The sequence below is a fragment of the Acartia tonsa genome, chromosome 6 (assembly GCF_053477335.1).
Source record: "Acartia tonsa isolate MP-2025a chromosome 6, ASM5347733v1, whole genome shotgun sequence".
In the NCBI taxonomy this organism is placed as follows: Eukaryota; Metazoa; Arthropoda; class Copepoda; order Calanoida; family Acartiidae; genus Acartia; species Acartia tonsa.
This window is the reverse complement of record NC_137265.1, coordinates 49,726,665-49,737,684: the sequence shown is the minus strand read 5'-3', so window position 1 is coordinate 49,737,684 and position 11,020 is coordinate 49,726,665. Positions and strand designations below refer to the sequence as shown.

At 32.7% G+C, this 11,020-nt stretch overlaps 1 protein-coding gene across 1 annotated transcript in view; it reads left to right on the top strand.

Annotated features, from left to right (window-relative positions):
• The first annotated feature begins 3,516 nt into the window (after positions 1 to 3,516).
• The window catches only part of AGBE (1,4-alpha-glucan-branching enzyme), a 102,967-nt gene continuing 95,463 nt past the window's right edge, over positions 3,517 to 11,020 (top strand). The window contains exon 1 of the mRNA XM_080165205.1: positions 3,517 to 3,561. The gene's annotated coding sequence lies outside the window, so the exon portion shown is untranslated. The remainder of the gene's footprint in view (positions 3,562 to 11,020) is intronic.

Genomic DNA, 11,020 nt, shown 5'->3' with positions numbered 1-11,020 from the left:
ACAAAATCAAAAAAAATTTTCTGCTTAGGAAAAAAAAATTCTGAAAATATCTTAAGTGCAAAATTAATAAATTTTGACTAAGTCAAAAAAAAAAATTTTTATTGAAATTATCCTAAGTACAAAGTTAGTGAATTTTGACTAAGTACAAAAAATTTCCTTTCAATGAAATTATACTAAGTACAAAAATTAGTGAATTTTGACTAAGTCCAAAAAAATTTCCTTTCAATGAAATTATACTAAGTACAAAAATTAGTGAATTTTGACTAAGTCCAAAAAATTTTCAATGGAATTATGCTAAGTACAAAAATTAGTGAATTTTGACTAAGTCCAAAAAATTTTCAATAGAATTATGCTAAGTACAAAAATTAACAAATTTATCTTAGGACAAAAGAAATAGAATCACTCTAAGTCCAGATGTGGAATATTTTGTCCGAGATGAAATTTCCTAACAGTCCATTCACAAAGCTACTTTAGAGATTGTCCTTAAGTCAAAAGAAATAGAATCACTCTAAGTCCACTATTGGAGTATTTTGACTAAGTGCAACTCTCGCTAAGTTAAGGAATTTAAAATCATAAAGTATTAGAGTGTTAGAATTATCCTTCACCAAAAGAAATAGAATCTCTCTAAGTCCATAATTTGGAATATTTTGGCTAAGACAGAAATACTCTAAAACAAAATTTTCTCTTAAGTGTGGAAAATGAAATTTGTTAATCTAGTTGGAAAAATTGCAATTATTACAAGTCCGTATTTTGGTAAATTTCCAACCAAGTTTCCAATTTCATAAAAATTACTGTAAGTCCAGAGATTCGAAATTCTCTCTGTAACAAAAGAAATAGATCGGTGCTAAGTCCAAAAGTGGAGTATTTTGCTCAGAGCATCAGGAAGTCTCTGGAATTATTGCTGATTGCATACAGTAATTTGTTTATACTTATATCATTCCAACCGATCGATGTTGAGAATATCTCTGAGACTTTGAAATATTTTGTTTAACTCAAAATTTTGGAGGCAATAGTTATTTTGATACATCCGCATATAAATCAGAATTGCATTAAGAATATAAGTCCTAGGCATGTATAAGTAAGTGCAAATCTCAGAAAATCGGTTCTAACGGCACCAAAGTATTAGTACAGTTTAACTTGAGTATAAATGCTACAAGTTTGTAATAATCTTTTGGCCCTTTACTACGACTCAAGAGTACTAACTGCTTTCGGCATATTGTTTCAGAAACATGGCTCCAAAGACAATATGTATCCCAACTAACAGCGTTTCCCGTGTTCTATAGGATTTGCTCCTAAGTTTTCATTTAATAAGACAGTTCAAAATGGTCCTTTACAAATGGTATTTTGATAGCTTATAAATGAAAAGTTACTCCATGCTTGATTCTTAATAAATTCTGGTTTAAGTATCAAAGATTCAAGTATTTCAACACTTAGAGAATTCCCGAATAAGTAAAAATCATACTAAGTCCGAAGATTTATATATACTCCGCCACCTAGCACAACTCCTAAATTTCAAAATTCTGACTAAGTCCAGAAATCAAAATTTTGCACATAGCTCAATCATAGATTATTCCAACCCAAGTGTTTTACTAAAGAGAGGCGGACATGGAGGTGCCGGTGTGCTGGTATTCTCTAGGGCCTCTAGAGTGTCAACCAGTGCGAGTGTCCTTATAGGGCGGCGACCAATGGCCACAAATATGCTAGCATTCTCTAGGGCCTCTAGAGTGTCAGCTAGTGCAACTGCTCGTACACGAGGCTCTCAATTGCATTTGTGTCGTGCCTTTCAGTCCCTATCTCTTCAAACGCCTCATAGTCCTAACCTTGCTCTCAAATAGTTTCACAGGTTTTGGTAAATCCGATTTTGCCATAACTACAATTATTCGATTTTGGTAAAAATACCTGCCTTAGGCGGTTCGGGTACGGTAAGGAGAAAAAAAGAAAAAAATTATGAAGTAAAATTTTTCCAAGATACAACCGGTAAGTTGCACCATTGTGTGTGCGAATGGGGCGTTTGTCCATATTTAGGTATGGAGACCGCTCTTCTATGAGTACTACTAAAACCTAATTTTAATGCAATACACATAGACATTCTCATCGTCGGTTCGTTTGTTTAGAATGCTTAACCCTCTATTCCCACAAGTATAATACGAATTTGGTTGAGCTGGTGGAAGCTCAACAAAAGACCCACGCGAAGTATTATGTTGCTTTAACCTAAGAATAAATGGTTGGTTTTGATATTCGATCAGAATTATATAAGTATATTAAGTATTAAGGAAGGAAAATGTTTTTTATAAAGTGTATTTATATTACAAGTGCATAAGTTAAGTATGAAAATATTTACAGGATAAGTGTTAAAGTTATAAGTAGAGTAGGACAGAAATGTGCCCTAAGTCCCAAGCAGTGAATTGTGCTAAGTGTTAGAGTTCTAACATGAGGCCTGAGCTCAATTCATGCTAAGTACTAAGGGGCCTAAATTTAAACTACAATGCATGCCAAACAACTAAGTCATTACCTTTTAAAGCCAGAAAGAGAAGTTGATGGTAGGAGAGTTAATAAATAACTGAATAAATTCAAGAGGTACATGCTATAACATTAGCTCTGGACCAGGATTTTAGTGTTTGTCTGTGCAATTAAATATCTGTGTGTTAATATGTGACGTAAATCAGGCATGGTTGTAGGCATACATATATGTACTGGTTGTTTATATGATTACATTAACTATAAACATAATATCTTTAATAAACATATACTATTAGCAAATCACATACAGATTACCATGAATAGGCTAGCGTTACCCATATATGGTGTCATATAGGTAAAGATAGGCCTATGAATGCATAAATTGATACAAATAATGCCTTGGGCCTAGCTAAAGTAATTGTGTCTTGCCCCTGAGTGCTACTAGATAATTGCAGGGCACGTGTCAATCAAGTATTCATAATATGCTCTATAAAGTGTTGACTTTATATCAAGCATAGATAGATAGTTGTGGATGCGAAGCATTTCTGTAAAAGTCTCATATGTACGTTCAAAGAATTTGAAAATTGAGGGTCGCATCTCCAAAATTATAAAAATTATAAGTGCAAAAAGCTGCACAAAATTGCGAATAAATTGTAAAATTTAAATCTCATTATCTGCTATTGTTCTTTTCATTTAAATGTCGTTAGCTGCGATTTTATTATCCTTATCTTTTGAATGGTGTGGCTGTATGAGGCCTTGTTATAATTTTCAATGATCCGTATTTTAAGTGTATATTAAAGATCCTCAGGATTTGATCATGTTCGAGTATAGAAACTAGTGTACAACATATTAAGAAAAAACTCATAGAATGTAGTGTTATGGCTTCAATATTCTATTTTATAAAGTCATACTGTTATGTTTGGAACTTAAAATTTGGGAATATTTCTCTTTTTGTCCCAGCTAACGTATATAGTATATGTCTAGATGAATCCTGAAACAGTTAGGCATAATTTTAAGAGTGTACCAACTCTATAAGCATTTAATGTAACATAATGTCTAAACTGACCAAGCTAAATTTGCTTGATTCACTTCACTAAGAGATGCGATTGATAATGAAGTTTTTTTTCTTTGAAATATATTTCGTTATGAAGCAGCAGTAGTTACTAATTTATAAATGTTATGGTTGAGATAGATTTATAACTGTTAAAAGCATTTAATGTAAGTCAGTATGTCCATTACTAACATAATGGTTTCTTACCAGAACATATACTTAGATGAGTAGGACGAATGGTTTCGGACCCAACATGTAAAATCCTCAGAATGAAAAACTCAAGGCATCAAACTTTTAAATTTATTCAACGTTTCGAGGGCAAAACTGCCCTCATCATCAGGAATTTTTTTCGTCCATGTACATTATTAACAAAACACAAATTGAAATACTTAAATACATCGAACATATTCAATTAAATACTGTGGTGCCCGCTGAAATGTAGAATAAATGTCAAAATGATGACTGTTACGGTTATGTTTAACTGAACATGGTCAAATCCTGTGGCACCATATAGTATATATAGTTTATGTGTAAACACAACATAATTTACCAACTTCCTTTCAATAAACACAAGAACAATTCTGTTAATTCTTGTGCAAATAATTTTTCTGATAAATTTACAGCTAATACTTGTATAGTAGAATCATCATAATTTTAATAGCTATGAGATTTATATTCATCCGATTTTTGCAACAAAAAAAAACATCAACTTTTTAATAGCTACATTCTTTTAAAATAAAAGAAACGAATTTAATTGTTCAATGTGTAGCTCTTGTTCGCAAATAGACAAACGAACATGCACTATTTGTAGAATAACTAAGCTTGTTATAATAAAAAAAAATGAAACCAAAATCTATTACATCCATCCAATTGTATTTTTAGCACGGCTAACCAACCATTATCAACCACTATTTGCAATATGTTCATACTGAGCTGCAAAAAAAATTTGCAAATTTGGCGATTAGTGTAATGCATCCATCAGTTGTAGTGGTAACTGCACAAACTGTCTCCAAAATCAGCCATGTGACGTCATAAAAAGTGAGGAAGTTGAGAGGGAAAGAACCCCCCTAAAAAAAAAGATGGATAATGACGTCACATGGCTGATTTTTGAGACACTTTGTCCAGTAACGTTGTGGTAAAGGTTTTGTGTTTGAATCTTTCCAAACGCTACAATATCTATTAAAAGTGACCATTTAACTTACTGCTACTATATCAAATACTAGCGGCTTCGCCCCTAGCCTCTAGGGGCTGTGCCCCAAGAGGTGATCAAAAAAAAAATTTGGCGAAATTCTTAAAAGGACCAAGGAAATCTAAAAAAAAAAAAAAAAAAAAAAAACGGGGGGGGGATTTTTTTTGTTTTTGGGGGGGTTTTGGGTGTCCCACCCCCCAAGAAAATAGCCTAAAACCACCACAGGACCAATAGGCATATACCCTGAAGAGTAGAATCCGATCGGTTCAGTGGTTACCGAGATCTTAAGGGACAGACAGACAGACGGACAGACATCGTTCTACTTTGTATTATAGATATAAATAATTTAAAGAATCAATGGAATATCTCGGCACAAAAAATAAGCGATATACATACCTTGTTAAACAGAATTTCTAAAGAATGTACAATCAAAGAGTTAGTTGTCTGTTGGTTGTGCATGTAGTTTTATTATATTTTTCGAATTTAGCTATCCATCTAATAGATTATTTGGGTATTGTCGGTTTCGTGACATCTCCTATTTAGGGACGTTTCGTAGTATTTTTCACAACAGTTTTTTTCCTATTTCTAGCCCCTGCGGGGGTCTCTAACCCTGCCAAGCAATCATTAACATTTACCTAACCTAACCTAAAATAACCTATCAAAGGCTATTATGAAAATACGACTAAACGCCTCTTAGGAGGCAATGTCACGAAACCGACAATACCCAATAACTTTTGTGTTGTATTTTATTAGCACCTATTTGCAATACTAATAACAAATTGTAAGAGGAAGAATTATATTATTTTAGGTTATAACACTCCCCTCCCACCATTTTACAATATAAAGGCCAAACTAGAGCGTAAGGGCGTACCTTGTTCATTTAATTAAGCCATTTTTATAGCGATGCTTTTCTACATTTAGAGGGTCCGTCTTTACGTTCGTCCGTTAATTTAGCTCTTTTCTTTAATTTATTCATGTTAGAATTACCCTTTCGATATTAAACTAAGCATGATGATTTCTGTAACAATTAGCTACAATTTAGAAAGCGTAGCAATGTCTTAAGTCTATTTTCAACATAATTATTGAAACCTAAAACAATCTTAAGTTTTAAGCCAACGAAGGAATAAGCGTGTTTTTAAAGCTTTTGTAATCAAAATGATTTGCAGCCGTTTCATCCCTAATTAATATAGACTGTTGATTCCTTTTAATATCTCCCGTCCCCCCCTTTCTTAATTACGCTGATATTTTATTAAAACCCAAAAGGATGTTTCGTGATAGGGGGGTAGTCTTAGATCACAAATCATTTCATAACAAGGATAATAATATCTAGAGTGATAGGGGGGTAGTCTTTAGATCACAAATCATTTCATAACAAGGATAATAATATCTAGAGTGATAGAGGGGTAGTCTTTAGATCACAAATCATTTCATAACAAGGATAATAATATCTAGAGAGATAGGGGGGTAGTCTTTAGATCACAAATCATAGCAAAACAAGGATAATAATATCTAAAGTGATAAGGGGGTAGTTTTTAGATCACAAATCATAGCAAAACAAGGATAATAATATCTAAAGTAATAAGGGGGTAGTCTTTAGATCACAAATCATAGCAAAACAAGGATAATAATATCTAAAGTGATAAGGGGGTAGTCTTTAGATCACAAATCATTTCATAACAAGAATTGTTATCTTCGTAAGTAGCGCGCATAACAAGTATCATTTGTTATAAAAAAAATGTAATAAGATGGCAAATTTATAATGTTATGAAATACAATTTGAATCCGCACCAAGCCTAGCCCCTTTCCCTTTTTCTTTTTTGGATTTTATTTTGAGGATATGATTTTTTAAATCATTTGTTTTTGTGTTAACTGTTAGATCCAATTTTCCTCAGTAAAATAGCCTAAAGCCTTACCACAAAAATTGTATTGCAAGTCCATTTCAAGAAATAACCTCTAACCTTTTATGTTCACTTTAGGTTAGGTTAAGTAAGGGTTAGGAGAGCCCGCATGGTAAATGCCCTTACAGTCTTTTTTACAGGGAAGAGGGTTTCTATGGTTCACTCGTCGATTTGAGGGATATAACCTTATAGAATTTTTTACGTATAGGTTTAGTGATTTCTTAATGCTTAAGGTTCAGTGATTTTTAAAGGATCTTCGTTTTGAAAATGAAATTATGTATGTCTGTCCGTCTGTCGCTAACCGCTGAACCGATTATGTTATGCATTTCAGGGAATTATTTTTATTCTTAAAAATTACATGATTCATGGTCTGTCCGTACTTCACAATTAATGGCTTTAATCGTAAATTTAAGAATCGTGATGCCTTTGTATGATGACTTGTGACAAAAAGGTTCAATTTAGAAAGCATAACTTAATATAATCTTAATTTTTGATGATTCCTAGAAAAAGTTCAGAAACAGCTCATAGTGTCTAATAAATAATGACGTCACAACCAATTCAAAAGACCAATGATAGGCCAGTATACATTTTACCATTGGCCAATTACAATATATACTGGCCTATCATTGGTCATTTGCATTGTATGGCGTAATTTTTATTAGGCACTAGAAGTTGTTTCACAAATTCTGGAATCTGTTATGTGCAAATTAATCAAATAATTTTGTGACAAATATAGTGTATTAGATGTTATCCTTGTTCTTTTTAAAAGTAAAGTTTTTCTATTAGGTTCGGTCCGTCCATACGTCCGAATGTGTCCTTACGTAACGGATAGCTTTTTTCGTTAATGTTAGAATGTCCTTTAGATTTCAAACGTTGCATGATGATTCCTGTAGTAGTTAGGTACTATTAGAAAGCGTAGCAACTCTATAATCGTTACCAGAATGTCCGTACGTCCATTTCAAACAAGTTTATTTTTAACAACAGTTTTTTATGAGATATAATCATCAGATTGATTTGATTTTTAGAGTACTGATTCCTTTTACAATAAGGTATAATATTATAGGCGAAGCAACTCTATTATCAAGTCCTAAATTGTCAGTATGTCCTTAAACAGTATTTTGAATTTAAGAAGTTTTGCAACAAATTTACGTATAATTTTGTCATAACTTGTATATTTATATTTTGTCTATTAAGTTTTAACACTTTACAAGAGTTAATGTTCGTCTGTCATACCGTTTCCGAGCTTCGCTTTTATGGATGTTGTCATCCTTGTAATTTTTATAAATTTGGGATATTAATAAACACTTTTACCACTATTAAACATATGGTTTCTAATAAAAATTGAGATATATATTTTAATTGAAAAGTTAACATGTTTGACATGCAATCACACAAAATTATGTACGTACAAAACAGTTATAATATTAGAGCAATTTATGCTTCTTAAATTAGAGTAAAACACTATATGGGGAAGGGGTTAAATAACTGTATCTCCCCATCGCAGTGTCCTTGTGCCGACTCTCAATTGGGTCATTGAAAATCAACCAATGGTGTCGGTTATATTAACTCAACCAAGTAGCAGAAAACAATTTGCTAGCAGACGTAAAAGAACATTGAAAAAGGGAGGGAGGTAGACTGATAGTTATATGTATATACATCTATACTATAGATCTGTTCTACTTAATATCTTAGGAAAGGGGACATACTACAATATAAATACAATATTGGATTAAATTTTTGTTTTAAAGAGGAAATTTGTAAGGGTGTATTTTTTCTAGAGGTGATTTCTTTAGGGAGGGTGGAGGTCCCCTCCCCAAACTTATTAAAAACCTTTCTATGACCCATAAGAAGCTTCACTGTAAAAGAGAACCATTTCGTTCTTCAAATTCGTTCATAATAGAGATTTTTCGCTTTAGAAAGACTGACAAATAGACATCCTGTTACTTTTATATAAGGATACTAGCGGTTGTGCCCCTAGCATCTAGGGGCCCTAAATTCTAAAAGATAAGAAGGAGAAAAAATAGCTTAAAACCCCTCAAAGGCTCAAATCTAAAAATACATTGGATAAAAAACCCAATGGGTTTAAAGTAAAGCTTCCTTAAAATGAAGAACTTAATAAGTTCATTAGTTATTGATATCTTAAGCTTCAGACAAAAAAATTTACTATTTTATATTATACTAGCGGCTTCGCCCCTAGCCTCTCGGGGCTTTGCCCTCAAGAGGTTTGATCAACCTATTTTTGTGTTATTTAAATTTAAAAAGAAAAAGAAAATAATTTTTGTGGGGGGGGGTGTCCACCACCCAAGAAAATAGCTTAAAACCATCACAGTACCAGTAGGTATATTCTCTGAAGAGTAGAGCCCAATCGGTTCAGTGGTTACTGATATCTTAAGCTTCAGACAGACGGATAAGAGGATATACGCATATATGTAAGTATAATTAGTTGTTTAAGGGAAACATTATTTATAATTATTTTGCATCTGTTCTTAATAAGCAGGTATGTCTTATTCTAAATTATTAAAAGCAAAGCTTTTCTACATTTAGATGTGTTTGCTTGTAACTTAGACATAGAGGTCGAAGCTTTTTTTTAATTTTAATTCAATTAATATTAATTACAAATGCGCGCAAAGCGTGCAAAAAAAATTTTTGTCAAAAAATTTTTTTTAGAGATTTTTTATTTTGGGGGGGTAAATACCCCCTCCTAAATGGTTGGTGCTGCTTACGGCACCCCCAAGGAAGGGGTAAATTTTAAATGGGGGGGGGGGATAAAATGAAAAAAAAATTGCCGTAGGCACCCCCAACTTCGTTTTGGGGGGGGGGGGGGGGGTAATCGTTTTTTTACCACCCCCCCCCCCCTTGGACGTCTATGAACTTAGATATGTTAGAATCGTTGCATTTATTTCAAACTATGAATGAAAATTATTGTAAAGAGTGTAATAATAACTAAAATGTAGTATTTTCAGCTTTTTTGGAAACAAAATTTTTAACATTATTAGATCAAAATATAATTTTAACTATAATGATTTTAAGCAAGAATATTTTGACGAAATGTTTTATTCGTTGCATTACCAAAAGTTTTATTGTTTTATTTAGTGTTTTAATTAGGAAAATTAGGTTCAATTATTGATATCTTTCTCTTTTCCTATTTGCACGCCTTCAAGGCTCACAGCCTCTTAGAAAATATTAAGCACGCGCCTGCAATATTTATCTGACTTTTTGCAGGACCACTGATATATCTTAAACCTGACCTATTTGTAAAGGATTATCAATTTTTGTATCATATTTATTTTAAGCTGTTGGTGGTATGTCATTCTATTATATAAATGAATAAATATTTTTTGTTTTTTTACGTAAAGATCTCACTAACCACTAAACCGATTAAGTTATCCATTTTAGGGAAGCTAAACATAAGTCCCAGGACGGTTTTATTTTTTTTAGTTTTAGTCTATTTTTACTCCAAATGTCCCACATTCTAAGGGTGAAGTCCGCAGTGATTTAATTTCAATGCTTAATTTTGAAAATGTTATGTAATTATCAGACATGCAAGATTCTATCCTAGATATATTAGTCGATATAACCAACAGAAGTTCAGCACAAAGCAACCAAGTTTAACAGGTAAGGAAGTTAATGATTACATTTATATCACCACAAACAGTATGTGACCAAGATAATTGGGGGGGGGGGGGGGGGTGATGCTTTGACTAACTTTTTTTCCAAGGAAAAGGGATAATACATCCTAAAAAAAACAATACCACATATGATGAGGTAGTTCAAAATGGGAAAATAGAGTAAAACCAGCCCCAAGATATCTACATTGTTACACCGTTTAAGGAACTTAAGGCATTTATTTACCATGGATATTAAGTAACATTCAACGAATCAACGGACAACCAACCCTATGATTGCACGACATTTATCTGGAAGTTTAGCTGTGTATAGTAATGAATTAGTCCAAGGAATGCCCTCCCCCCACTATTGAGCCATTTTTAACTTCTTTTGTATGACTTGAATCCGACAGCAAGCAGGCACGTTTTCGATTACTCGAATGCTACGGGTTTAAATATATACTTTAAAAAGCTGACAAACAAATAAAAAATAAATATATTCTGTTAACAAATTTATTTCCAATGTCTTATCCCTGCTAGGTGTGTGGGGGGATGGGGAATTTCTAACATACTTGATTATTGATCCTGTGTGTGTGTGTATAACGACACAGGTGATAACAATCATAACTTTAAGGATAACAGGGGTAATTATTAACCAAAATTTACACACAAAAAAATATATTTGCAGTGTTTTGCATGAAAGATAATCTGTAAATTGCAAATGAGTAGCGAATCTACTCTATTATTTGAAATATAAGTTCAATTGTCTGTCTGTAAATATGGTTAGGGATATCTAGGCTGCTATTGAAGATAGGCG